The 27484-nt window shown below is 41.4% G+C and overlaps 1 long non-coding RNA gene across 2 annotated transcripts in view; it reads right to left on the reverse strand.

The window, feature by feature from the left end:
• Positions 1-3291: 3291 nt before the first annotated feature.
• Positions 3292-27484, reverse strand: part of LOC102449488 (uncharacterized) — a 38430-nt gene continuing 14237 nt past the window's right edge. For both annotated transcript variants that reach the window (XR_012901343.1, XR_012901342.1), the window contains exon 4: positions 3292-4306. This is a non-coding gene — a long non-coding RNA (uncharacterized LOC102449488). The remainder of the gene's footprint in view (positions 4307-27484) is intronic.

Raw genomic sequence — 27484 nt, forward strand, 5'->3', positions numbered from 1 at the left:
GCTTGGTTAGTGCCTGAGAGCAGGATTGATCGCCCTGGCTGGCTTCGCTTGTTCCTTCGTGGCGTTTCACAAATCACTGCACAGAGCTGTGTGCGGGAGGGAAGGGAGACTCAAGTACATTGAAACAATGATCCTGCAGTAGAAGGTGATCGCAGAAATGTCCACAGTAGCCGTGGCTTTTGCTTAGGTTATTTAACTGCCAGAACAAATGGCAAAGGGGACTGGGCTGGAATCCCTGTGGCATATATTTAAACTTCAAAAGTACAACTCTCCTTTCCACCCTACTGATTCCAATCAGTTTAAACCCACAGTACAAATAAATTGAAATATAAATATATGCATCAGGAGCAGTGCAGAGCCCACATAATTCATTCCATGAGTTATGCCATTAAGGGGTTGTCCTTGGCTTACTCACTAGCTTTAGCCAATACTCTCAATTTCACTATTCTTATTTAGTGTTTCATGTTTCACCATTCATTAGTAAATGTTGCACTAATTTTAAAAAAAAGTTTCTATTTTTTTTTAAATTCATCAGGTGGGAAAATGGTCCTTTAGAAACAGGGGCAATCTTAATGTATTCCTTATAGTGAACTTAAGGGAGAAAATGCTAGAGGGAATTTGAGAAAAGGAAACAGACTTCTTAAAGCTACTGTCTCCCTCTCCCCCTACCACTACCTCTACCCCTGCATGCATGTGACAAGATAGACATCTTTTTCATTTCTAAAGGATTTAAAAATATATGTGGAAAGCATAAATTTGTCATTTCCATTTTTGAATAAAATAATCTTTCTTCCCACCTCTGCTCCAGCTGTCAATGTAAATTGGTCAAATTGTTTGGCTGGTTGAAAAAATGCAGAGAATTGATATGTCACATTGGGTAGACACTGTCACATCACTGCAGCTGTCCAACTGTACAGGCTGAGATATAGAAGTTACTCTATGTTATTAACTTCTCTCCACAGCACAAAAATTAGGGTACGCTGTTCCTCTTTTACCATATTTGACAGCTGCTTCCATTCCTCTCTAGGTTCTGGTAGGAGGAGATAGATGGCTGTCTGCAGTATGGAGATGGCCAGTGGAGGGCCAGTTTGCAATGGTAGGAGTGCCCAGATGGGAACAGTACTTCATAGAGACACAGATTCAGCAACATACCGCCCCTCTCTTTCTCCCCCCCCCCTCCCACACAGACAGGTATGAGTTTGCTTTAATCCATACATAGACTCTACAGTGTCCTATTGACTTCACAAACAGCCTATCTAAATCAAAACAACATTGAAAGTGAATATCCACTTTTCTAGCTTTTTAAAAATCACTACTTCCTATGAAGAGGAATCTGATTAAGCTGCAAAATCATTACATTGTAAGAAAGGAAGTCTCCAAGAACTCCTGAGCCCTCAGTGTGTTGCTGTGTCCAAAGGGGCTAATGTGATCCTTTGTATGTGTAAACAGGAAAATATTGAATAAGAGTAGGAAGGTTATGTGAGCTTTGTATTGGCCGACCGCTACCTAAATACTGTGTTGTAGTCTGTTAATCGCAGTTCAAGGAATATGTTGATAAATTTGAAGAGGGTTCATAGAAGAGCCATGAGAATGATGAAAGAACTGGAAAACATGGCATACAATGAAAGACTCAAGGAGCCCAATCTGTTTAGTTTAACCAAAAGAAAACTCTGGGGTTATCTGATCATAATCTACAAGTGTCTATATGGGGAGCAGAAATTTAATAATAGCAGGATTTACAATCTAGTAGTCAAATGTATGACAAGATCCAGTGGCTGGAAGTTGAAGCAACATAAATTCAGACTACAAATAAGATTACATTTTTAAGCTTGAGAGTCAGACCTGTCAATGGGTGAAAGGGGAGGAGGAAGGAGCAACTGCCCTAAAGCCTGGCGATTCAAAAGTGTCTGGGGGCCCCAGTCACTTTTACTGTGGCAGTGATGGTGGCTGGAGCCCCAGGCCCTTTAAATCACCACTGAAGTGCCATGGAGCACTCTGGGGCTATGTTTACAAAGCAACATGTTTTTGAAATAATTAGTTCTTTTCCAAAATAACTTTAGTCTGCATCTACAGAGCAGGCAGTTATTTTGAAATAGTGTCAAAATACTGTCAAGCTGCAGGACTTCTTATTCCAACTCCTGTAACCCTCAGGCTGCGTCTAGACTGGCGAGATTTTGAACAAAAGTAGCCGCTTTTGCGCAAAATCTTGCCGCCTGTCTACACTGGCCACGAGTATTTGCGCAAGAACACTGATTTTGTACTATACATAATCAGTGGTTCTTGCGCAAATACTCCGATGCTCCCGTTCAGGGATAAGCCCTTTTGCACAAGTATTCTTGCGCAAGAGGGCCAGTGTAGACAGCCAAGTTAATTTCTTGCGCAAGAAAGCCATCAGAGCTTTTTTGGCCATCAGAGCTTTTTTGCGCAAAAGAGCGTCTACACTGGCACGGATGCTTTTGTGCAAAAGATGTCTTTTGCGCAAAAGCATCCGTGCCAGCGTAGACGCTCTCTTGCGCAAATATTTTTAATGGAAAAACTTTTCCGTTAAAAGTATTTGCGCAAAATCATTCCAATCTAGACGCAGCCTCATTGTATTAGGAATAAGGGAAGTCAGAGAAAGAGTGCTCTATTTTGAAAGTGCTGTGTAGATGCTCCTGATTTCGAAATAAGCTATTTTGAAATAAGATATGCAATTGACGTTGCTCAGTTTACATAGCATATTTTGAGTTAAGCCTGGCAGTGTAGATGCATCCAGGATGGCTTTGTGGGGGATTCTCCATCTCTGAACTTTTTGAAATCAACATTGGATATTTGAATTTAAATATGAATTAATTTAGGAAAGCCTGTGGCCTGTGATATTCAGGAAGTCAGACTACATAGTCACAATAATCCCTTCTGTCTTTAATTAAGCTATTAATTTACTCTGCAAGAGGGGCCTTTGACTTTGGAATTAATTTCATCCACCATTCAGTCTGAAAGAGCCCAAATCTGTTGACCTTGAGGGCACATTGCAAAACTTATCTGTTTTCTCAGACGTTTGGATAGCGGGAGGATAGAGTATGATGAGACTGATGTGGGATGAGTGGATTTATTTGTTCAGTTGCTACAACTGGATGAGTTCTTTCTTTCTGAGCATATACTGATTGTACTGGCTTCTTGTATGTTTTGCATTTGGAAATATATTTAAGATGGTGTGATACCTACTGCTGTTTGGCAGGGTGTTCTTTATTGGTATTTACAAAAAAAATAATTAAAAAAAATATTCCATTACAGCAGATGTGATGTTTATATGGAAGAAAGTTTCACAAGTTATATATCCCTCATATTAAAAAGGATTCTCTTCTGGTTTCTATATGTTTCCACTTACTTTCAAAGATCATATTGTTAATGTGCTCATTAGCAACGGATCACCACAAATGGCGGTAATATGTCCTGATTGTGAGGATTGGAAAGGTGCCCCATAAACGATAATACATGTTCTTTATTTATGCATGATTTTTATTTATGCATGATTTTTCTTTGGAGAAAGTATACTCTTTGTGTACTTCTCAGAATTAAGTTTAAGCTTTTTTTCTTCCAAAGAAATACACCCAATAGAGAATTTATTAATCCAATGTATACAGCAGCATGTATGTCCACAATGTTTTACAAATAGTTACTGATGCTATTCAATGACAGAATCTTACATCAAAGATTTTTCAGTGATGGAATATACGTAGACAAATGTTCCTAAAACCTAACACTTTAACTATTGCTTGAGATGACAATAATAAGATATCAATTGTGTTAAAAAGAAAGTCAATTAAACCTGTTCAGTGTTATATATTAAACAATGTTAGAAAGGGGGCATTTTAAAAAAGAAAATGTAAAAGGAAAACCAAACTGGATACAATATTTTACAAGATATCAATAATTGCTAAGGAACAAATTCTGTCAAATATAATATCTAGGGCATGATACAAAGCCCACTGAAGTTAAAGAAAAGACTCCCTTTGATTTCAATGAATTTTGGTTCAATCCCAGAAATAAGATGGCAATACAAGCTTTATAAATATTGATAGATTAGATTAGATTAGATTAGATTAGATTAGATTAGATTAGATAGATGCATCTTTTATGGATTTAAAGTCAATCAGTCTATGTACATATAACGAAGATTTTGGCATTAAGCTCTATGTAAGAAATTAGATATTTTTCCTGGAGTGTTGCAATTTTGTTGAAATTTCAGTGATTCAAAAGTTCAGCTGTTTATCTTCTCTGTAGATATCTAATAGAGTGCACAGGAGAGTCTGTAGTGTCTGGATACCTATATCAAAGGTGAAATAAAAAAAATACAGATTGATTTTTGCCCTTGAAAGCAACATCACATGAATTCAACACAAAGCACCCATAATTTCTCTAACTAGTTGACTACCATAGTTTTGCAACAGGCATTCACTTACACAGCATGCACACTGAAATCCAAGTCTCAATACAAAAATGAAAATATGAGCTGAGCTATCACAGTCTGATCTCAGAATAATCCAGGAATGAAAATCTGATCTAAGCTGTTTGCTTTTATAAACTTTGGACGTGTCTGCTTTTAACTTCCAGCAGATTGGTGGCTCTTCTCTACAAAAACAAAGCTTTATGTCTCTTGTTGACCTTGAATTTTACAGTTTAAGGTGAATATTCGGCCAACTGGGAACAGATAAAACTGAAGGATATCAGAACAGTTTGGGGGAAAAAAGCAGCTGACTAAAGGGAAAACCAGTATTTTTCTGCAGTCATCAACCCTAATTGTCTTGCCAGAAATATTAATGTGAATACCAAAACACATATACACAAAAGATGGAACTAATGGAGAAATCTCCCTAATTAAACCATAAAAATGGTCCCAACTCCCAATCTATTTGTATCTCTTACAATGTTGACACTTCTGTGTGAGGTGAACGGATCACGTCGGGCATGATCTTTATTAGAAAGTTGTTTAGGAATAGATGCTCATGTGCACATGTATTGTTCATCTGTGTGCTTTCAGAACAACTATGAGACACATCCTGCTGCTCCCATCTTGCACAGTTGCTCAAGGTCCACAGAGTATTAGAACTTACTGCCATGGTTTTGCTGCATGGGGATTGATGGGCAGGTTGTGAAGAGGCTTCACAGAAAGAATTCACGGCCCTTACATGTCAATGAGAAGTGCTCAACCGAGGCACCCTCCAATAGAGTGCACAGGAGAGTCTGAGTATGGGGGAGTGCAGAAGATTGGATCTGCAGCCATGAGGATCCACTGTCCTAAACCCCTTTGGTGTTGGTGATGACGGCTATAATCTATAGCAGCGGCTATACTTATGTTTCATAAATCACCACCAGATAGCAGAAGAGAATTCCATTCATATCAGCCCTTACATAGCTTCCTTGCAAAGTCCTTTTACTTGCACTTTGCTTAGGGGACCCAAAATTAGCACTGTCATTGATTGATTACCAGAATATCACTTCTATCTTTTGCCTCTCTTTTTCATTATTTAAAGTGCAGCATAAATATATGCCTCCCTGTACAGGCACATGAAAGACAAGATCCTTAACCCAGGAGCCAGCAGTCTAATTTGGACAAGTACACTAACAGTTCCAGTGTAAGTGACCAAGGGATATTGCTGGCTAGGAGATCAAAGTTGGAAGGGTGTGTTTCCTTCTCACACACATTCTATTTAGACTTACAGTTATGGATAGATATTCTTCTCTGCAATGCTAATCACTGTTAGAATGAAGACCATGACAGAACCAGTGAAGAAAGAGCCAGAAAACTCATACCGCTTTGGCCAGCCAGAAAAAAGACATAAAGAGAGCCCAAATGGCTAAATTCACAAAGTCTCAGGTGCCTAGCCTCCCTGTGCAATGAATGGGGAGAGATTCACAAAAACCAGCAAGCCAAGTGGCTCCCTGCCTAAGTTAGCTAGTGGACTATGCCAAGATCAGGGGTATGTCCTAAGGTCTGCCCATCTCAAGCATTTTGGTGCCCAAGTCTGGACTGAAGGTAGGTGCCACTCTCTGTTTCTCTGATTCTCAGCTGCTAGCCATCTCTTTCATTCGGTGCCTACACTGTCTGTGAAAGAAGCTGGGAAAATGAGAGGGATACCAGAGTGAGCAAGCATGCACTTACTTTTAGCATGAATGCGTAAGACCTGGGATCCAGTCCTCCTGCTCCAATGCCTTTTTCATTACTGGGTGATAGCAGAACCATTTTAACAGATAAGCCTGCTATCTGACTAGCCCATGGCTCACAGGGGTGGGCACTCACAAGAAAGGTGGCAAATTACTGTTCAAATCCCTTCTCCCCTTCAAGGGAAGGGGAGACTGGAATGAGTAATCTCTCACATCCAAGGGGACTACCAAAACTATTGGGCTAAAAACTATGATGAGGGTTCCATTCCATATCCGTTTTTTGTGAGCTTTCTTTTGGGGCCCAATTCAGGAAGTGAATTCTCCGTATACATCCTGGATTGGGTCTTGCAGGGCGAGATAGCAATGCCCATCTTCCCACAGTTTGCACATTGCCTTGTTGTTTTTGTCTCCCAGACACCTAGGGTACGTTTACACAGCAGTGTTAATTTCAGAATAACTGATGTTATTCTGAAATAACATAGTGTACATCTATATTACAAGTCATTATTTTGAAATAACGGCGAGCTAGAGGATATCTTACTCCAACTCATGGTAACAGTCATTTTAGGAGGAATAAGGGAAGTCAAAGGAAGAGTTTTCTTCCTTCGACTTCCTGCTGTGTGGACAGCACCAAAACTCAAGTTAAGGTATTTCGACTTAATATATGCAATTGACGTAGCTAAAGTTACATAGCTTAATTCGACTTTAGCCCTGCTGTGTACACATACCTTTAGACTGAGGCTGCAGCATGTATGAGCAGAAACATAGGTACCTTGGGAACTTTGATGGCAAAATAAGGAATGGCAGTTGCTAAGAGAGGTTTTGTGAATACCAGTAGGGCCTGAGGGATTTAGGCATCCAAAGTATCAATTAGGCACCTAAATCCTTTAGTGAAGCAAGCCCCAAAATGCCTAAGTTGAAAGCCATATACTTTCCTAGATACCTGATTATTATATTTGGCAATAACAAAGACATAGAAACCCCGTTCACTGCCAGATTTGCACCCACACATCTGCCAAAACAAACAAAGGATTATATGTAAGCTATGTTGCCCTTATAGAGTGCAGAGATACACTTAATATTCCAAGGTACTCACTTTTTTTTTTTTTACAGAGATCAGAAATGAGCCCAACAAAACAGCTGCTCAGACCTTTTCATCTCTGGCCTCAGAAATTTCCTACTACTATGTTTGATTGAGAACATGAGTAAGAGGCTATCAAAGCATTGTTCAGCCAGGTTGGTGGGTCAAATTGCAGCCTGTAAAGATTTTTAACATGGGACTATGTAGCTATATAAATTCATCGCAATACCTCACTCAAACTATGTGAGAGCTTCAACCTAGGACTCCTCATATTTCTTTTATTAATTAGCAAAGGATAGTTGTCCTTCTGATATTAATGTATTATTATTACCATCACTTCATACATTACACGTTGCTGGGATCTGGTCTTCTGCTGACAATGTATACTGCTTTGGTGATTTCTATTATGAAAATGTCACAGGAGAAGCATCAACTCCCCGTAATATTGAGCTAGAAAGATCAGGTAATTGTAAGACTGGCCTCTACGGAATCTCATTCCTTGTCTGTTCCTTTGAAAACTCACAATTGAAAAAGAGATATATATGTTTTTGGTTTCACAAAGAAATCGCTGGTTTCATCTTCCCCTTTGTTATATGCCATCAGTTAATTTATTATCTCACTTTTGTTTTTAGCACAACATGCATATAAAACTGACTCCTACTGCAATTTTAATTCATAAATCTTAGCACAGGCGTTAATCCCTCAGAAATGGTTTCTTCCTCACCTACTGAGGGACAGAAACATTTATGAGATCATCAAATTCCATTTGGAACAACTCATAGTTGTTTAGTAATTGTAAACAGGTGGTGTTAGCAGTCTTGCTTAGAGGCACATTTAATCTACTTCACACAGAAAAAGAACACATAACAAAGCCATTTATGGAAATAAGAGATGCATTTTTAGTACAAAAAGGAGAGCTATACCTACTCCCCTTCTAAATTGGTTTCTTCCATTTCATTCTTTTTTAAATGAGCAATTACTTCCATTTAAGAATTACTACAAACCACAAGACAACTTTTACAATTTTAGCTTTCCCATGAACTTTACCAGATTCCATTGCAAAACAAGAAAAGTTCACTGTGAACTACAGAATATGGTAATATTTCAGCACCGAATGAAAAATGTAGAATCTAGGGGGAAAAAGTCATGTGGAATCAGTCACAGTTGGTAAACTGCCTCACATTGTATGGTTTTGATGTATTATTGTCACCCTTTTGCCTTTGCATTTTATCATGAAATGAAGTGAGCAAGTAGAGAATGTGATATCTTTAACTGGATACTTGCAAATTGTCATACTAAAATGTTTTGGCCTTCTCCCCAAATATCCTTTCTTTAAATATTGGCAATTAAGGACCTTTTTGATTCATAAGCTTGTTATGGTTAATTGTCAACACAAGAGCCATCTTGTCCTCTTCCCCTTTTTCTTGGGAGCAAACATTTTCTGCAAGTAATGAAATTAAGATAGTCACCCAGCAGCCATCATTGATTATTTAAGACATGACACCTTGAAAGCTTAAGAAAAAGGTAAATATCTAAAGAATTTACAACTGTGCGCAGCAAATATTTATTCTGTTAAATCTCTCCAGTGCTTACACCAGTGCACTAACAGGGCAGTTTCCAGAAGACATAAAATATCAAAGGTCAGCAAAACAAGCTCAGTTTGAATCACTGCCAAGTGATTTTAAGAACTTGTAAGTATGTAGGTATATGAAAACCTCCTCAAATCCTAAATCACTGCAGTATCTGGAGAGACCACAACTATTAATAAATGGACCCATTTTATATATGGGGAAATGAGACACAGAATGTATAAAAGGTAACATCTTTAAATTCCTAATGAGATTTGTGCTCCTAAATCACTACCCCCTGCCTCCCCTAAACCCTGTGGCGATGGTGCTGGGGGGAACCAACTTTTAAGCTCTCCCTAGCACCAGCTCCTGCTGTATATCAGAGGCAGCAAGGGGGGCTTTTGCTTATCAGACAGTCGACTAGTCGCTTACATCCCTAATCCTGGCCTCCTTCCCTCAGCAGCACAGAAGCTTCCTGGCTCCCTCCCTGTCCACATTGCATTGGGCCGCATGCGAGGTTCTCCCCACCCCATGTTGCATTGGGCTCCTGGATCCCCCTACATCCCACAGAGTGCTGCAACTCTCTGATCCTGGAACATCCGTGGTCTGGCAGACCAGAGAGTCCCTGTTTGTAGAACAGCAACCTGTACGAATACAAGCATTGGTGCTAAACTGCTTCTCTGCTACAATACTACAGTCACCCATAAAAGTGTGTTTCAATAGGTCAAACAAATACACAGATCATGCACCCCTGCATTTCGGAAAAACAAGATGATGTGTAGTATAGTCAGTGTGGATAGGTTTTAGCTACATTCTCATTATATATACATGTATATCTGAGTATGAGGAACCCATTTTAGGATCACAATATATTTCAAGAGTCTACTGAATATCTGTCATCTAAGTGAAAAATCAAAACAGAAGAGTCAGCACTAGTTAACAGTACATAGATGTGAAACACTTATTGGTGGATTTTGAATCAATAGGCAACTTTCCCTCTTAGTGGGATGCAATAGGCAAAATCCTGCTCAACTTATCAAAGTAACCCAACTGAGGACAATGGGGCTTTTTTCACTTGAATAAGGTGAGCAGGATTTGATACAATATGGATATTGGCCCTGACCCTTGGCTGCACCCCAAATGAGCGCAGTGCAATTAGAGGAGAGGGATATGCAAAGGTAGCTTGTAGCCACTAATCATGGGTCAATTGCACACTGAGGCCAGTCCCTAAGCATAAATTAAAACAGACCAAAGGCTGCTGTGATCAAATTTATATCAATTGTCAACAGCTTCCAGGGGGTCAAAATGGCAGCGGAGGCTGGATGATTTACAGAGAAGTCCTGGTTGCACCTCTTACAACAACCAGGAGAGGGGAGATCTCAGTTACAACACTGCAGCTACGTCTACTTCTAGAAATGCTTTTAACGGAAAAGTTTTCCGTTAAAAGCATTTTCGGAATAGAGCGTCTAGATTGGCACGGATGCTTTTCCGCAAAAGCACTTTTTGCGGAAAAGCGTCCGTGCCAATCTAGACGCGCTTTTCCGCAAAAAAGCCCCGATCGCCATTTTCGCGATTGGGGCTTTTTTGTGGAAAACAAATCTGAGCTGTCTACATTGGCCCTTTTGCGCAAAAGTTTTGCGTAAAAGGACTTTTGCCTGAACGGGGAGCAGCCTAGTATTTCCGCAAGAACACTGACAATCTTACATGAGATCGTCAGTGCTTTTGCGGAAATTCAAGTGGCCAGTGTAAACAGCTGGCAAGTTTTTCCGGAAAAGTGGCTGATTTTCTGGAAAATTGGCCAGTCTAGACACAGCCTGCCTGTATACCCTTTGAGGCTCCCTTTACACTGGTGTGAGCTTGCCTTGCGTACTTGTTTTAAGGCTACTTTGCAAAGTGAATGTACTACAGTGCAGAATATAGCCCAATATTCTCATAAAATAATCTAGACGTAATTATTCAAAATGTATTACAAAGATAAAGTATCCATTTTATGTGACAGCTTTTGAGAGAGAAAAGAACATAACAGAATGGAAAATGATTACGCAAAATAGGAGTGGGACTGTGATAGTTCATGGCATGTTGCACATAGCATGCCGGCAGTTCGAGAAAGGCATGTCACGCTGTGTTTTTGATTGAGGAATGCCATAGTTAGGAGGCATGTCAGAGCCAAAGAGCCAGATTGTCATTGCCTTTAACTTCACTGAGGTGCATGCCTGGATATGGAAAGCATGGTAGGCGTGGATGGAAATCCCGTTAACAGTCAGAGCATGGTAGGAAGAGCTGCCAAACCAGAAAGGGCAGGATACGAGGATAAGTTCTTCTGCCTTCATAACCCATGGAGCTTGGCCAATTTATTCACTTTTTTTTTTTTTTTTTTGATGAACAGCAGAATCTACCACACATAGACAAAGATTAGACAAGCCTTTTCTATCCCTTTTTATTTCAATAGGCATAGAGTGATATATTGTCAGCACAGTATGTAGCAGCTGTCATGCCAAATCCCATCAGAATTATACTAGTTCAGCAATCAGTCCATCATCTCCGTTAATTTTTACTCAATGTAAGGTAAATTAGCCTGAAAAAAACAAACTTTGGAGTTTACTTAGCACCTGCAATTAAGAGGCAAATAAGAGCGTTTTCCCTGTGAAATTTGATTAAGTGAACATATAATAAAGAGAATATTAGAATCAATGTATACATCTAAGCAATGAATCAATTAGTACATATGGGACTTCCACAACATAAGCTTTTTGTCCATTTAAGGCATAACTTCCACATTTGACACATTGAACAACATAATCTCTGTAAGTAGGTGACTATTACACATTTATCATTGGGATTTGCTTGCATGACATGCACTCTGAAATACAAATCTCTATTCAAGAATGAAAATCCGAGATGAGCTATCTACTTTTATACACTCTGGCACAGTCTGACTCCAAATAATCCAAGAATGAAAATCTGACCTTTCATAAGATCCAGGCGTCTGCTCTGAAATTCCAACAGACTGGCAACTCTTCTCTACCAAGGTACAACTTTATGTCTCTTATTGACCTTGAATGCTACAGTCTGACAAGAACATTCAAATAGGTGAGAACAGTTCAACTGAAACAACAGAAATGTTCAATTAATGCCAGAAAGACTAATAAGCTATGGAACCAGAACTGTCAAAACACACTGATGACATTATCCGGTGGAAATAAGGGGGAAAAATTACTTTGCAGCATATATATTGATACAGCAGATTAGAAACTTTTGCCTTTTCCACCCACCTCAGTAAGGGGATGGTAAATGAAAAGAGAATGCCCCAATAAAGGCAAAGCTGTATAAAGAATGTCACAACAAAATCCAGTCGAGATACATGTGAGATGGAGCAAACAACCAGGTTCTTCTCTAGCTAAGATATTTATGGGGAGGCTTTCCCAATGCTCTCTAGAGAGAACAATATTGTGGGGGGGAGGTCAGTAGTGGTCCCTTAAACTCTCCTTCATGTTCATTCTCCCTATGAGATAAATGCTCATCCATAAGTAACCTTTAAGAGATTCAAACTCCATACATGTTCCCAGTTCATGGGACACCCATTTCTCCATGAAATGCCTGATATGCAACATATGCATGTTAACTCTTAACTGATCACAAACATCTGTCTACAGACTCAGCAGGAGACCCGTGCATCTCTAATCACTCCTTCGGCGTGTCCTTTAGAAGATACTCTTCATTCCCCTCTAACTTTCTGTGCAGGCTGCACATGGCTCTGTCCTTGATTACATTTCCCTCCTTTTTTCTACTTTATCTCTGGGTAATCTCATCTGTAAACACAAATTCAACTCTATGCTGACAACTCACATCTCTTTCTCTCTATCTTCCAGACATGTCTCTTTCTGTCCAGACTAAAATCTCTGCTTATCTCTGCACATTCCTATGAATGACCTATGGATGTCTCAAACTCAGCAGGGCTAACACAGAGTTCTTAATCTCGCCCATCTCCATCAAAGCATCCTACCAGTAGACAAAATCTTGATTACTGTAGACAAAATCTTCAAGCCTACTGTTCACTCAGCCCCATAATCTGGGAATTGTTTTTGCTTTATACTTTTCTCTAGATCCTTATATTCAGGCTATGTTTAAATGCAGTCTTGCTCTTCTGATATCCATTCATAATGCTTTTGCAAAAATCATTCTCCTAGCTTCTCCAGAGTTTACATTTATGTAAATGAACTGATGTCAGTGGAATTACTACCAATTTATTCCCAGCAGGATTAGATTGTGGATTTAGGGCATATCTGCATTATAGATGCATAATGTAGATGTCTTAATACATGCCATTGGAATAAAGGTTAATATGGTTCAATATATCCAGTACAGCAGTGTTTGTTGTCTGTTCTCTCCCTTATTCCTACTCTCCTATGATTTTTCCCCGTCTATCCTCATTTCCTCATCTTGCTTTTCCTTTCTGAACATTTTTTCCTTTTGCTCTGTGATGGACACCATTTTGTCGTCCTCCCAGCCCTCCATTTTATATAAATTACATACACACACACATACACACCAGCCAGAATTGGTACTTGGCACTAGCTATGCCTGAAGGCTGTTCCAACATAGGTTTTCCTTGGATGCCTACCAGCATCTCTCTCTTTGAAGGCTGAAGAGCTTTGGGTGGAGTAACACGTGTTCAAAAGAAATTTGCAACACTCTGGAAACTGGCAGCCCTACCAATTTGGCTGAGAAGGGAAAAAGACTATCAACACTGTCTTTAAACTTTATCTAATCTCAGATGTGACCTTGGCATATCGGACTTACTAGGCAGACACCCACATTTAATAATGTTCATATATGTTTATTTCCTTGCCATCTCTCTGGCAAGTTTCAGTGAACACTAGTCAATCAGATGTCTGTCACCGTAAATATTGTAATTTCAGTGGCACTGCCCACATGCTTAAAGTGAAGCATGTGAAGTATTTTGGGGAGTGGACCAAAGCACCCAGGACCTTGCAGGATTGAACCCTGAAAGCATAAGAACACTGATAAACTTTTTTACACTTTCATTGTTTTACATTTGGTCATGGGACTGTTTCAGACAATGGAGTATTTTCTGAGTGCATCACCACATTTCCTGGTAGATGGTTGCTTCACCCTAAGAATATGGGTGGCCTTGATGTGCTGAACCATTGTGGAGCTAGGAAATTTGGGCTAGTCACTGTAGTTGGAGTCACTATAGTTGGGGCACTCTTTGTGTAGCATTTGCACAGAGTAACAGGGAGAGGAAAATTTGAGTAGGCAGCAGCAATGTGCCAAGGAATGACATCAACAGAGTCCCTCGGTTATTAGCTGTTATTACTAGGCCAATGACAACAGAGATAGGACTATGCTATGTTGTAATTAAGGGTAGATATGTTTTATATAGGCAGCAACTTGAAATATATACTGGTACTGCTTTTGCATGGCTATCTTCACTATTAATTTTTCTTCTGTGCACTTCTAATGGCATTTTCTAAATTTCCACTTTCATATACAATAGGCATGCCTTTCTTATACTACTCAGCAGAAACTATAGCAAACTACCCCAATACACTAGGCATAGAAGGTATTCTTTCTGAACTTACACCACTGTACTTTTTACTAGAGCTGCCATTAAATCAGTGTTTCAATTATAGATCTTACACACATTGTTGGGCAATAGGTCAACAACTTTCCTTTGTTTTTTCCAGGACCAGCAGCATTTGTCTAGCTGTAACTTTAGAGAGGCTGAAGATACTGATAGCCACACTAAACTCCACTGAGACAGAGAAAAGTATGTGTTTTGTTGATCTGCTCTCATTAGCAAGAAAGGAAACTTCACAGGATAAAAGCTCATAAAGTTTGGGATTTAGATGTGGAAGTCAGGACCATTAAAATGACTACATACTTGGGCTATGAAAGAAGGGAGGTTCATGGTACTTTAATACATATCCTTCCTTCTCTAATGATTGCACAGTGGCATTAACTTCAGTCTTATGATGCTAGCCAAAAGAATGTAGTTGGAATGGAGAAGAGGGATATATAGGAATAAAACAGTGGTCACATAACTATGTCCCATCTCTCTTGGATCATTTATAGTTAGGGTAAATAAAGCACTAGTAGAAATATTGCCGAATAATCCTGCATTGGCAGGGAGATGGACTAGCTGACTTTTCCAGCTCTAGCTTCTATTACTTTACACTGTGATTCTATGAATCACGAAGAGCAGCACCATGGACTCCAGCTGGACTATACTTTAGTCTCTAGTAATATAAACTGCACACACAAAACCACACGGGCACATGCAAACAAGTGTATGAGAAAAATATATACTTTCTGTATGCAAATGGATATGAGACTTGTGCTACAACAAAAAATTAAATGTGAAGATTTTGGATATCAAGTATATATTTAGATACACCCCTTTCAAACACATATTGAATTACAGTTGAGTTTTCCAGGCTGCATGGTAAGTAGAGGCCACCAGAAGTCTGGCCCTGCAGTAGCCTCCGGTAACTAGGAGAAGCTGGTTCAATTTCCTATCCACAGTTCTGCATAATGCAAGTGCTTGTGGTTGGGATGGGGCAGGAGTTTCCTAGATAGATGAGTCTCACACTAGATGAATGACACTTGCAGGCATTTTCACCACTGCTGGTGAATATTTTTCTCTGCACCTGAACTCTTGCGTATCTCTCTGCCTAAAAGCTCCATCTTTCAAATATAAATGTTACTCAGGCTTTGGCCCTGAGCCCCAGCAAGTCTCAGCTAGCCCTGGTGACAACATTAAAATGAGGTTGCAACCCTTTTTGGGGTCCTGACCTATAGTTTGAGAACTGCTGGTCTAGAATATTCTGTGATGTGGTGACTAGCATGTGAACATTGTTCAGATTTGGTTTGCAAATTCGAGCCCACCAACATTTCATGGACCTCATTTTGACATGCACAAATAGAATAACGGAAGTAGTGGCTGCCATGAGACCCACCAGACCTAAAAAGAAGATTAATTTTTGGCTTTCATAATGATGACTCTCTGAAATAGATTACACTATCGTCAGAAATCTTTCCTCTATAAGGAAAGCCCTTGAAGCTACTGAATCCATTACCAATCCCATAAAAAAGAATTATTTGCATCAAATAGAGATTTGGAATCTTCACGTTTAGAATTAGTCCTAAATACATAAGGGTACGTCTACACTAGCCCCCTAGTTCGAACTAGGGAGGCTAAGGAGGGTGACCGAAATTGCAAGTGAAGTGCGGGATTTAAATATCCCGCGCTTCATTAGCATGTTCCAGGGTGGTCGCCCTTTTGGAAACTGACTAGCCTGGAATAACTTCCTGCGTCTACATCCTCGTGGAATGAGGTTTAACAGCTAATTTGAGTTAAGGGGTTTACTTTGAACTCCTGTGTCACTGCCGCATATAGATGTGGGCAGTTATTCCGGGCTAGTCAGTTTCCAAAATGGCGACCGCCCGGAAACATGCTAATGAAGCGCAGGATATTTAAATCCCGTGCTTCATTTACAATTTCAGTCACCCTCATTAGCCTCCATAGTTTGAACTAGGGGGCTAGTGTAAACGTACCCTAAGAAAGGAAGCTAGAAAACTGAATGCAAGTCAACATATCCTCACACAAACTGACACCACCAGTCAAATATCTAAGTATAGGTAAATACATACTTTTGCCAACCAATCTATGCATGAGAGTGAGGAAATAAGGAAGAGGGATAGATTTAACTTTCAAAACCAAAGCTTCTGGATGAACATGTTGAACTTCCTTACATCTAAAACTGAATGGAAACCTTCATGTTTTCTATGCACCAGGAAATATCATAAATAAGAGCCTTCACCACAGATTCTGGCTACGTCAACACTGCTTCCCTCTTTTGCAAAAGCCTGTGCAAATGAAGCACAGATTAGCATATTGCCGCAATTCATTTGCATAATTAATTAGGAGACGTTTCTGTGCAAGAGGTTTTTGTGCAAGAGCCATTCTTCTTGAAAAAATGAGGAAGGAACAGCTCTTGCACAAGAGGGTGTTTTTTGTGCAAAAAAGCACTGTGTAGATGGTGGGAATCAAACAAGGCTTCCTGCCTTATGGAAATGTTATATAAAAAAGGAAAGGAAAAATTATTGTCTTCATCTTGCTTCACTGCTGCCTTCCCAACCCAAAGAGATACTTGAAAACACATGGAAACAAAAGGATTATGACTGAATAGGTGGAGGAAGAACTGCTGGACTCAAGCCAAGAAACACATGGCCTGTGAAGGACTTAATCTGAAACAATAACTAGGATGAGAAGTTATTATTTGTAACCTGTTTTTTTAATGAATCTTGTTTAGATTGTATGCTTTGTATTGTTTTCTTAGTAATCTGCTTTGTGCTGTTGACTGCCTTTTTGACTACTTAAAATACACCTTTTCATAGTTTAGTTAATGAAGTTATTTCTGGTTTATAATATAATGGAGATAATGTAATTTCTAACTGGGGGAGGCAAGACACTGTGGCTACATCTACACTGCAGGCTTTTTGTGCAAGAACGGCCATTCTTGTGCAAAAACTTGCAGAGCATCTACACTGTACGCGCATTCTTGCTCAAGTTAATTTACAGTAAAGTGTCGGAAAAGAGGCTTCTTGCGCAAGAGTTATTCCTCTCCCCGTGAGGAATAAGACCTCTTGTGCAAGAGCTCATGTGCAAGAAGGCAGTGTGGACGGGCAACAGGGGTTTCTTGCGCAAGAAACCCCTATGGCTAAAATTGCCATCAGAACTTTCTTACGCAAGAGAATGTCCACACTTCCATGGATGCTCTTGTGCAAATGCACATCTTTTGCGCAAAAGCACATGGCAGTGTGGACGCGCTCTTGTGCAAGACCTTTTGCGCAAGAACTCATGCACAAAACAGTTCTTGAACAAGAAGCCTGCAGTGTAGACATAGCCTTTGTGTACCTTCCTTCTCATTGAGGAAGGAAGTAAACTTCATTTAACTGTACCCCAAAGTGAAGAGGAAACATACATGACCACAGTGTCAATATTTTCTTGTCTGAATCTGGTTCTGCATGGCTGAAATATCATTCACTGACATTGTTTGGAACACGTATGGATGCACAAACCTGCACAGTATGTGAATATATAATAAAAGACATTATACTGTAGTGAACATTTCTATAGGAGTGTAAAACTCCACAAAACTTCATTACGATTTAGGTTCTTTTATCAAAAATTTCAAATCTACAGAATTTGGGGTAGCACAGATGAAACAATATATTTCAGAACTCATGGAGAGTAAAAATGATTGCCAATCTCTTGGTAGCTATAGATATTTAGCACCACTAAAGATGAGATTTAAGCTCTTCTATGGTTGTCTCAGTTTTTTTAGTGGGAAACCCGGTAACCTTTATGAGTATCCAAATGAGATTATCACCCTAATGCCCAAGAAGTGAAGGAATATATCTGAGAAATGAAAGAATGCACAGTCGGATTATGAGAATCATATCCTTCAAGTTAACAGTATAAATCTAGAATAAGGGAGATCAGATATGGAAAGACTTTCCTAATCACTTCCTCTGAGTATTTTAACCGAAAGTGTTCTAGAATATGACCAATGAACTACGTGAACTCTGTATTATCTTCCTCTTTCCGGTTTCTGTTAACAGGAAACATTTCTCAGCTGTCTTTTCATGAAAATAGCATCCCCGTCTACACCTTTGATTGAGAAACCATGTGAGTACAGCAGAAAAGACTTTGCAGAAGCACAGATGACACAGTATAATTCAGATACCAGAGCATGAACTCATGGACCCTTGAGTTCTGTTTTTATTGTGACAGAAAAATCCAGTGAATCCAGGAGGAGTTGAAATGAATACCTCCCCCCCCCCCCCCGCCGCCTTTTCTAGCTGCTGGCAGAAATGAGGTGATAAGTGAATGCTCAGCACCATGCCATGAGAATCATAGAATAATAGACTCATAGGGCTGGAAGAGACCTCAGGAGGTCATCTTGAGTCCAGCCCCCTGCCCAAAGTAGGACCAATCCCAACTAAATCATCCCAGCCAGGGCTTTGTCAAGCAGAGACTTAAAAACCTCTAGGGATGGAGATTCCACCACTTCCCTAGGTAACCCATTCCAGTACTTCACCACCTTCCTAGTGAAATAGGTGGGGGAGGTCTAATATCTAAACTAGACCTCCCCCACTGTAACTTGAGACCATTGCTCCTTGTTCTGCCATCCGTCACTACTGAGATCAGCCTCTCTCCATCCTCTTTGGAACCTACCTTCAGAAACTTCCTTTGGGAAGGTGAAGGTTGCTATCAAATCCCCCCTCACTCTTCTCTTCAGCAGACCAAATAAGCCCAAATCCCGCAGCCTCTCCTCATAGGTCATATGCTCCAGCCCCCTAATCATTTTGGTTGCCCTCCGCTGGACCCTCTCCAATGCATCCACATCCTTTCTGTAGTGGGGGGCCCAGAACTGGGCATAATACTCCAGATGTGGCCTCACCAGTGATGAATAAAGGGGAATAATCACTTCTCTAGATCGGTTGGCAATGCTCCTCCTAATGCAATCTAATATGCCATTAGCCTTCTTGGCTACAAGGGCACACTGTTGACTCATATCCAGTTTCACATCCACTGTAATCCCCAGGTCCTTTTCTGCCGAACTGCTATTTAACCATTTGGTCCCCAGCCTGTAACAATGCTTGGGATTCTTCTGTCCCAAGTGCAGGATTCTACACTTGTCCTTGCTGTAAGATATTTTAACACTTTGGGGTTTTTTGATTGTAAAATAAAAATCTTAAGTGTAATAATGAACTATGAGATGGGACTTGGTCTCACAAACTAAGTTTCAGATTCTCCTTCTCTATCTGCTCCATACTGTGACTCAGCAGGGCCAGAGAGCTGCAGGTGAGTGATTGATGGGAGATATTTAAGTCCCTGGATGATCAGGGCTTTATTTTCTGTGGACTGAGGAGATGTTAACACAGGATAATTAGAGCAGCTGGGGCCAATTAAGACCCTACCAGAGACCTAATAAAACACCCCTGTTCTAATCAGACAGGAGGAGGGGAAGGACAGCTGACTGTAGTTTGGAGGGGCACTGTCTTGACCAGAGCTCAGAGTACCAGGAGAAGGAAAACCCTGTCCAAGCAGAGCAGCAGTTCTCCCCAGCACAAAGGATATAAAGAAACCCTGCCCAATGGGAAAGAGGGTAAGAAGCCAATGAAGCTAAAGAGGTTGGGTCCTGAAGTAGGGGGTGGATCCAGATTTCTTTCCTGTTCCCTTTCTCTCCCTCCCCAGGGTACTGGTGGAGCCCAAGAATAGGAGCACGTGTGGCACCCTCATCCTCTACACTAAAAAAGACCACGGGATTCTTCACAATAGCATCAGCCATTTTCCACAATACACCATAATAATCAGAAAGGCATTTGGAATTATCACTACAACACAGGAAGGAATTTAGTCATAAATTTAGCTATCTGGTATGCAAGAATGGAAGCCAAATCTACAGGTTTGTATAGTGCTGCAGTGAGTTCTTTACCCAGACTGCTTCCCCTTCCACTATGCAGATTTCGTCAGGGTCAGGACTTCTCTGATCTTTACTATGCCTCCTTTGCACCAACATCTGTAACTTAAAAAGTTCTTTCTCTGTGACAACTGCTCTTCCAAGTGATCCTATAGTGTCTGGGGGTATGTCTACACTACAGCGCTAATTCGAACTAACTTAGTTCGAATTAGTTAATTTGAACTAAGCTAATTCGAACTAACTCATTCAGACTAAAAAACTAGTTCGAATTAGCGTTTTGCTAATTCGAACTAGCTTGTCCACACAGAGTGGACCCTGAACCGGGATTAAGGATGGCCGGAAGCAGTGCCGGCAGGGCATCAGATGAGGACTTAGAGCATGGAGCTGCTGTCTCAGGCTAGCCGAGGGCTGTGCTTAAAGGGACCTGACCCCCACCCCGGACGGACAGTTCTCAGGGGTGCCCTGCTTGCAAAGCAGTCCTGGCTTGGATTGCCCGGAGTACCCACACTGGGCACATCACAGCACACGGCCATCAGCACAGCTGCACTTGCCGCAGGCTGCCATCTGGGGAGAGGGGGCAATCGGGGGGCTGCAGGAGAGGTTCCACCCCCAGAAGCCCACAGAGCCACCCTAGTCCTCCCCATCGGGAGCTTGTACTCCATTCCTCCCTCACTTCCTTCCACTTACCCCTCACTAGTCCCCCTTCCTGATGTACAAAATAAAGGACACGTGTGTTCAAAAATAGAATCTGTCTTTATTGAACAAAACTGGGGGAAACTGGGAAAAGGAGGTGGGAGAGGGGAAGAGAGAGGGTGGGAGAGGGGAGGGCAACTACAATGATGAGGGGTTTGGAACCGGTCCCATAGGAAGAGAGGCTAAAGAGACTAGGAATTTTCAGCTTAGAAAAGAGGAGATGGAGGGGGGATATGATAGAGGTCTATAAAAGCATGAGTGGGGTGGAGAGGGTGCCTCCAGAAAAGTTCTTCATTAGTTCCCATAATAGAAGGACTAGAGGACACCAAAGGAAAGGAATGTGTAGCAGGCTTCAAATTAGTAACAGAAAGTTGTTCTTCACAAAGCAAAGAGTCAACCTGTGGAACTCCTTGCTGCAGGAGGCTGTGAAGGCTACAACTAGAACAGAGTTTAAAGAGAAGTGATATAACGTCATGGAGGTTGGGTCTATGGAGTGGTATTAGCCAGGGGGTAGGAGTGGTGTCCCTGCCCAAAGTTTGTGGAAGGCTGGAGAGGGATGGCACAAGACAAATGGCTTGGTCACTGTCATCGGTCCATCCCTTCCAGGGTCCCTAGGGTTGGCCGCTGTCAGCAGACAGGCTACTGGGCTAGATGGACCTTTGGTCTGACCCAGTATGGCCATTGTAAGCTCAGGGCTCAGGGTCGGGGGTCTCAGTGAACCACCTTGCTTTTCATGCACACCTGCTCCTGGGTGGCCAGGCTGGCAGCTCTCCTGCCCTAGATGGCCACTTTCCTGTGCCTAGAGCGGAGGTCATGGACAAGGTCCACGATGTCCGCACTAGACCAGGCGGGTGCCCGCCTCTTGCGGTCCCAGGCAAGCTCCCAGGAGCCGCCAGCCTGGTCCCGGGAAGAGGGGGAGAGCTGGGGGGCATCGGGTGGCTGGCTCGAGCCGTGCCAGGTGCAGAGTCTGCTGGCTGGGTGGTGGCAGGCTTGCACCTGGCATGGGCACCATAGCCAGCCCGTGCCCCTTTAATGGGTCCGGGGCCAGGAGGGGGGCAATAGAGTTTCCCTGGTGGTGCCCAGAGTGGCCACCAGGGAAAGCTGGGGAGGGCTAACCTCCCACTAGTTCGAATTAAGGGGCTACAAAGCCCTTAATTCGAACTAGTAAGTTCGAACTAGGCTTAGTCCTCGTAGAATGAGGTTTACCTAGTTCAAACTAAGCGCTCCGCTAGTTCGAATTAAATTTGAACTAGCGGAGCGCTTGTGTAGCGCCTGTCAAAGTTAATTCGAACTAACGCCTGTTAGTTCGAATTAACTTTGTAGTGTAGACATACCCTGTGACTATTTGAGGAAGCTATGTACAACTTATGAATTCAAATTGATTTTATGAAATTGCTATATCAATGAATTTCCTGGAGCTGTGATACCAAGCCTGATGATGTATGGCTGATGCTACAACTCCCTTCCAGGCCAGGGACAATGGAGAGTCATTAACTGTGTTTCAAAGGGGTAGCCATTAATCTGTTTCAGCAAAAACAACATGGAAGCCTGTGGCAACTTAAAGACTAACAAATTCATTAGGGGATGAGCTTTCATTGGCTGGAAGCCACTTTGTCAGATATGTCTGACTTCTCATTGTTTTTATTAACCTGAGTGGATCCCATGCAGACACCTTGGGACAATGGCATGGCTGTTTCAGCTGGTGAGATAAAAATAACAGTTGTGGATCATGCAGCATAGGCAGTGATGCTAAGAAGCTTGATATCCAGGGTCAGAGTTTGTGTGGCTAACCCAAGCTACCACTTGTGCCACAACATCCACACTGCTATTGATAACTTGCTAGCATGGGTGGCTGTTATGCTAAGCGGGGAAAGGCATCGCCTTCCCAAACCACCAGTCTGGCCCCGCCCACACTCTGCCTCAGAACACCTACTGAGAGTGGAGTGTTGCTGCCCCCAGGACCCACTCTCCCCATGCTCCAGGGCCAGGAAAGTTGGGGTCACACATTTCCCCACCTCCCTGTGGTGTGGGGAGGGTAGGGAGTGGTGAGATGGCCTGGCTCCCATAGGAGGTGGGGTCTTGGCAGAAGGGGTGGTGATAAAGGTGCCTCCCCCAGCCTGACCTTCACCCACTGCCCCTGCTTGTTAGTGAAGTGGAGCTACCTACCCAGGCTAGGAGGCATTCTTCCCACCTGCAGTTTAGGCATGCCCTGGAAGTCTGACTGAGTTAGGCGTACATCAAAACTGACAGCATGATCATGCAAGGTACTGACTGCCTCCTGTGATATTTTGAGCATATGCTACTCTTGCTGAAATAACAGGAGTAGAGGTTGCGCAGCACCCTGCAGGATCAGCTCCTCTGAAAGGAGTTCAGGACTTGGCCAGCTGGGGTCATACTGGGCAACCACTAGACAACTAGTTAGAGAGGGCATGGAACCCAAAGGCTAGGAAGTCAGTGCTGCCATTTTCTTCTCTTGTGCTCTGTATGCATAACAGAAAGGATTGTGGAGAGAATTCCCCTAAAACAACCTATTTATTTGTTCATGCTAAACTCCTGTGGATACTTTATTTTGGTACTTAGAAATTCCCGGAGCACGGGTCTTTCACAGTTGCTGGAGATGGCAACAGAAACAATGTAAGTAGGGTCTGAACCAGAGAATATTGGGAGATTGAGACCAGAACTTCTCTAATGCTGGTTTTAATGTACATTTAATGGGAGTGTGTATGGCATTTAGTTAGTAGACGGGGCCAGCCCGAGCCATTCGTGCACCTCAGGCCTCAGGAGCGTGGCGCCGGCCCCGGGAGTGAGACGCATGCGCAGTCCCGCCCCCGGGCACATGGCACCCCCGCCCCCCGGGTGCCCGGCACATGCGTGGCGCCACCCCGGTCGCACGGAGCATGCGCAGTGCCACCCCCACCCGGGCCAGCAGCCCCGCGCAACGCCCCCTACAATGGGGCGCCCCGGGCAGTAGCCCGGTTGGACCGTACCTTGGGCTGGCTCTGTTAATAGACAATAGGCTCTTGTACTGGTCTGGTAGAGTAGCGGTGAGCAACAAATGAACATATACCAGGCAACAGATACTGGAATATTTTTACAAGTCTGGGTTTCACTTATTCATTACTCAGAGTATCAACCTCATAAACAATAAATTAATTTCCTTTAAAAAGGCTTTATTAGTGAAGGGCTACAATTAAAACCCCAGTTCTGAATATTTCTCATTTGTGCTTCTTACATCCTTTTGTGTTACTTACGAGTAACATAAAATATTTCTAGTAATAGAGATGTAGCTGTGTTAGTCTGATCTTGCTGAAACAAAAGAAAGGACTATGCAGCACTTTAAAGACTAACAAGATGGTTTATTAGGTGATGAGCTTTTGTGGGCCAGACCCACTTCCTCAGATCAAATTCTGGAAGAGAATATTTCCATATTGAAGAACTGGCTCCCTCCAGTGGTGTGTGGGCATTAAACATTTTTGAACCATTAGCAGACAATCTTCCAGGAGAATTAGAAAACTAATGACATTAAATAAATTTCCTTTGAATAACTCAGCCAAGATTGTAAACCTCTAACTACTGTGTTGCTCTTCTAATGTGAGCAGTAACATGTGCTTTAAAACGGATATCCTTAGCGAAGAAAGCAGGAAACGGGGATTATAAAGGAATATTGAAAAGGTACTGAGCAGCCACTTGTCCTAGTATACTTAAGATGGGAGTTATAGTACGGTATGTAAATACTTCAGTTAAATCACACTGTTCTTGCATATTCATTTGCATTCATCTAAACAAAGAATTCATGCTGACTTGGCAATGACCCAGAAGGGCTGGGGTTGCTGTCAGCAGAAATCTACTCAGAGCAATTTCATCTTCCTCCCAAATAATTACAGCTTTCAGTAAATTAATTTGCTCACAAGGATGACATGAGGTGGATGGATCACAGTAATCACAGTGCCACGGCAGAAGTGACATACTTGTTCTGAGGAAAAGGATATGCATGGTGCTCTAGGATTATTCCCAGAATGGTCCTGCCATCCACATTTTCCTTCCAGGCAAAGAGACTCAGTGAGGTTGATTTCACATGATGCATATATGCAGTAACACACTTAAAATTATGTATAATTGTAAGCATCTGAGTAGTCTTTGACACTTTAGCAGGACTGCTCACATACTTAATGTTACAGGAATGCTGAAGGGCTTTGCTAGGTTGGAGATGTAGTTCTGGACCAGCTAGTCATATAAGCATTTATAGCAATCGAAATTTGGAATTTCACTCTTAATTAAATTCCATATCTAAATTCTCTTACCATAAAGTTTGGGAGAGATTGCTGAATGTTGCTTCCTATGCTTCCTAAAATTACCCCTAAGTGAGCATATTAAGGAAATTGTAGAAGTGAGTAGCCATCAAATGGAAAAGAAAGGATGAAATATAACATGTAAATATAAAGCACATATCAATACTGGAGAAAATTCCAACTCTGCCTAATCAAAGAGGATGCCTAGAATGTTACTTCTAGGGCAAGTCACTTATTGTACTAATTTCAAAACATGTCATTTTAAAGCTTTAGTCTTTTACAAAACACAATTAAGATGCAATCTACAATACAAATAAGCATCATGTCTGTAATTGGATTAGAGAGAAATTGAGTCTACACAACACCCTTGCTGTTATTGTATTTACAGCTTAAACAGGGCATCAGACTACATTGTGAGCTCAAAAGTCCCAGACTCCTTTTACAACATTTGAAATAGCTACCAGTGTCATCCCACTCAATTGCAATACCAATGCCCTTTATTCAACTACTTGTGCCCAAGAGGATAAAGAACATCTCACCCAAATTTCTCTCTTGTCAAAGTCATGCTGACTTGGCTCACCCTTTCAGTTCTATTTAAAAGAAGAAATCCTCAAAAATATGTAAACAGTACTGAGCTAGTTTTAAATGTCAGGCTTAATCACTGTGCTATTGATTCCTATGTAATCATATCCTTCACTGTCCTGTACTAGCCATGTTTTTGCTTTGTTTACTGAATAGAAAGTTAAACTACAAGATTATGCCGAAAATCATTCGGTGTGAAAAATTATTTCCTGAGAACCCATCCTAGTCCATCCTAAACTAATGCTCTTCACTCCACACATACCTCATGACCAGGGAGCCTAGTTTTCTGTGTTAAACCCAAATTCCGATAAAAATATAAAAAACCTGTGATTTTTCTGTGATTAAAATAAAACACTCAACTCTAATTTCCCTAAAGTTATGGGTGTGTGTGTGTGTGTGTGTGTGTGTATGTATACTGTATATATATGTCAGCTGAACACAATGTTTTATTGATATATTTACAATTTTTAAGCAAGTCCAAAGCCTACCTGTTTAGCACTTCCCATGTGTTCTACAGGTGTCTGTCTTTGATCATAATCTACAGCTTTGCTGTATACAGTACAGACCAGCACATTACTATCAACATGACGTCTGTCCTTGCCAGTCGGTGATACAGTCTCCAGGTGTGATTTTTCTAAAAGCATCTTTTAAAAATGAATGAAATTTAGCATCTTCTCTTAATGTTGAAAACTTTTTAAAAAAATCACCCCTGGAGACTGTATCACCGACAGGCAAGGACAGATGTCATGTTGATAGTAATGTGCTGTTCTGTACTTTATACAGCAAAGCTGTAGATTATGATCAAAGACAGACACCTGTAGAACACATGGGAAGTGCTAAACAGGTAGGTCTTGGACTTGCTTAAAAATTAATCACCTTTTGAGGCGGAAAGTAAATTTGACATACATTAAAACATGGACCCCCCTTACTGGTGTTTCATAAACTTTATAGGCTGGGAGCAGTTTATTGGAGTTTGTTTAGCTATGTAAATTTAAAGTGCATTCAAAAATTAACCACAGGAGTGGAAGGGTGTGCACATTAAATAACTAACACCAGTACTTTCAGTAAAATGTAGTTAATATGTGTTCATTTTTTTTTTACAACATATAAAAGCTAAATGACATATTAGGTCACAGAGATCCCCTTGAGACTGTCATTTGATAGGCTGATAGTTCCACTGAGCCTGCCTACCTCCCCTCCAGGGCACCCCCCACCAGGCTGTTCTGCTGAGCCAAAAGCTCTGGTCTCCCCCAGCAAGGCACAGAATTGGGATTATAGCCCCCGCCAGAACAACACAGACACTGAGAACAGCTCAGCTCTGGGAAGGCTCAATCAAAGGGATTTGACATGGCACCAGGTGCATTGCCCCACTGAGTTCAAAACCACAGATAGATCCATATGACTCTGCATAAAAGTTTTCCACCCAGCAAGATCATATATTCTCCCCCTTTATCAATGAGAGAAAAGCACAACTGTTGTCCCCCTGATAACAGTTATTTATATTGGGTTCATTAATAAACAAAAGTGATTGTATTAAGTACAAAAAGTTGGATTTCAGTGATTATAAGTGATGAGACAGATCAAAGTAAGTTACTAAGCAAAATAAAACCAAAT

The sequence above is a fragment of the Pelodiscus sinensis genome, chromosome 2 (assembly GCF_049634645.1).
Source record: "Pelodiscus sinensis isolate JC-2024 chromosome 2, ASM4963464v1, whole genome shotgun sequence".
Classification (NCBI taxonomy): domain Eukaryota; kingdom Metazoa; phylum Chordata; order Testudines; family Trionychidae; genus Pelodiscus; species Pelodiscus sinensis.